We start from the raw sequence: 2,619 nt of genomic DNA on the forward strand, positions 1-2,619 counted from the left end.
GATATTGGCAATAATGGAAGAATTTAAGCAAGACATGGCCAATATGAGGGAAGAGTGGAAGCAAGAATTTAGACAAAGAACCTCCTCCCTAGAAAATGAAGAAGGAGATACTCATGGTAACACCTTTGAGCCTACATGTGGGAGTGAATATGAGAATGTTGAGGAAAAAGAGAGTGGTGAAGGAAAAGAGAATAGTGAAACAAAGAAAAGGAGTGAAGAAGAAGCCCCCATGCTTGAGGAAAACTCAATCCATGAGAGGGAAAATCAAATAAGGATACAAGTACAAGAGGAGAGTGATGAAGATGTGGAGATAGTATGGGAAGAGGAAAAGTCATGTGGTGACACTATTGAGCTTGCATGTGGTAAGACACTTGACCCTATAAGTGGTAGCACTACTCTTGGTGATAAAATTTCTAAATCTTGGGCCGACATGTGTGATGAGAATGATGATTGTGATGATATTGGTGTGCCTATTCATTTTGATAATGCTAATATTGATCGTGTTGATGATGGAATTGAAAATGTGGTAGATATGACTAGTGAAAATAATTGCATAATTGAAGATGTTGATAATGAGGTCAATCTTTTCAACCCTTGTGTTTTTAATGATAGTGATTCATTTAACTCCTCCTCCGATGATGATGAAAATTGTTTTGATACTTGTGAGAACAATTCTTTCGTTTCTTTAGATGATAATGATGGTCTTGAGTCCTTTACTTTTGATGATAATGCCTTGTCAAATGAGAATGTTGATGATTTGCATGATATGCTTTTTGATGATATGAATGTTGATGCTAGCTTGTGTGATTTAAATGATGTTGAGATTGTGAATTTTCTTGATAATTGCTTTGATGATGCTATGTATATTCATAATTTGATTGGTAAAGATCGGAGTGAAGGGGTTGAAAATGAGAATGTAAAAGAAGAGGTTGAGGAAAAGGAAAAGACAAGAAGTGAGAGTGTTAGGGAGGAAGTTGAGGTGAAAGTGAGACATGATGAAAAGGAGTTTGGTGAAAAGAAGAAAAATGAAAAAAGAGGTAAGTCGGAAGAGAATAGCATACTCATGGACATAGATAGTTGTAATCCTTTGGAAGAGAGTATGCTATGTATAAAATTAAAGGAGTTTGCCAATGTCCGGCACTTGAGGGTATATCTTGAAGAAAGAGTGGATGGGGCAAAAGGACTTGTCCCCGTCCAAGTATGTTGGAATGAGGGCTCGAAAGTGGTGTCGGGCTACGGACGTTAAACGGAGCGCTTCTCGGGAGGCAACCCGAGGTTATCTTACATTTTTATGCATTTTGTTTTTGTTGTTTACTTTTGCTTTCAATAAGTTTTGCATTAATGGAAGTTAAATTCTCTAATATGGTTTGTAGTATTGCAATGTGTTTGTTGATGGTGTAGGAAAATTGATAAATAGCTCAAAGCTAAGAGGATGATTAAAGGCAATGTGCTTGAAGAGAAGCAACGAAGGGGAGTCTCTTTATCTCCCTTACTTATTTTCTTTACCTATATGCTTTCGTTTTAAAGTGTGGAAACCGGGAGATGATGACATTGCATTGCATGTTTTGGATCATTCATAAAAGTATTTTTGTGTGATCCTTATAGCCCATAGCACACTTTTAAAGTGTGGAAAGAGGCATTGCTTTTGTTTAGACCTTTTGTCTTTCCCACCTTGTGCTTAGTGTGAACATCGAGGACGATGTTCCTTTTAAAGTGTGAAAAGGAAAGCACCGGTTGTGCTTTAAAACTTTGATCTATTAAGTGATGCTTAGCGTAGAATTTTAGCATGTATGTTTGTTTATAATTGCAACTATCATAGAGCAAGCAATTAATAAGTGATTTTTATGGACAACTTAAAAGATGAAATTTCTTTATCTACATTTGTGTTGCTAATAATTATTACAGCCAAAAAAATGTCTAAATGTTAAATATGCCACTTAACTTTTTAAGATTAAGCTATTGAAAACTGAACTAATCAGATACAATTAAATCATATGCAACATAAACAATTGTCAATTTTTCATTTTTCCACAGATAGGTTATTAGTTTAAGATAAAAATTTTTAACTTGGCTATTTAAATTATACTTTGAAATGCCATCAACAAAATAAATTAATAACAAAATATAGCAACTCATTTGTATGAGTAATAGAAATTTAACATATAAAAACCATATACTAACACACACATAGGTATTGTCAAAAAAAAAAAAAAAACACACACACATAGGTTGCAACCCATAACACAGCAATGTACTGCAATTGTAGTCACATATAAATTTCCTGTTCTCAATTCTGTTGATTTTTTTAAAGTGTAATCCCAACCTCATTGCAGCTAAATTTTCATACAAATGTCACTATGTCAGTGATCTCTTTAACTGAGGTATCCCATTTCAGAATGTCAATGTACTATAATGGAATTAAGTTGCCATGGTTAAGTCTGAAATTAAATTAATTGATATTTAATTACTTTTTTTTCTTATCACTGATTTGTAGTGTAACATATTTTATTTGACATGTATAGTTTCTTAAACTTAATCAAACAAATCAAAAAGTCCAATTTGGTTACATATTTGTTGGTAATAGTTAATAGTTTGATAGCAGGATTTGTTTAAAAAATG

This window comes from Ipomoea triloba, chromosome 3 (genome assembly GCF_003576645.1).
Source record: "Ipomoea triloba cultivar NCNSP0323 chromosome 3, ASM357664v1".
Taxonomy (NCBI): domain Eukaryota; kingdom Viridiplantae; phylum Streptophyta; class Magnoliopsida; order Solanales; family Convolvulaceae; genus Ipomoea; species Ipomoea triloba.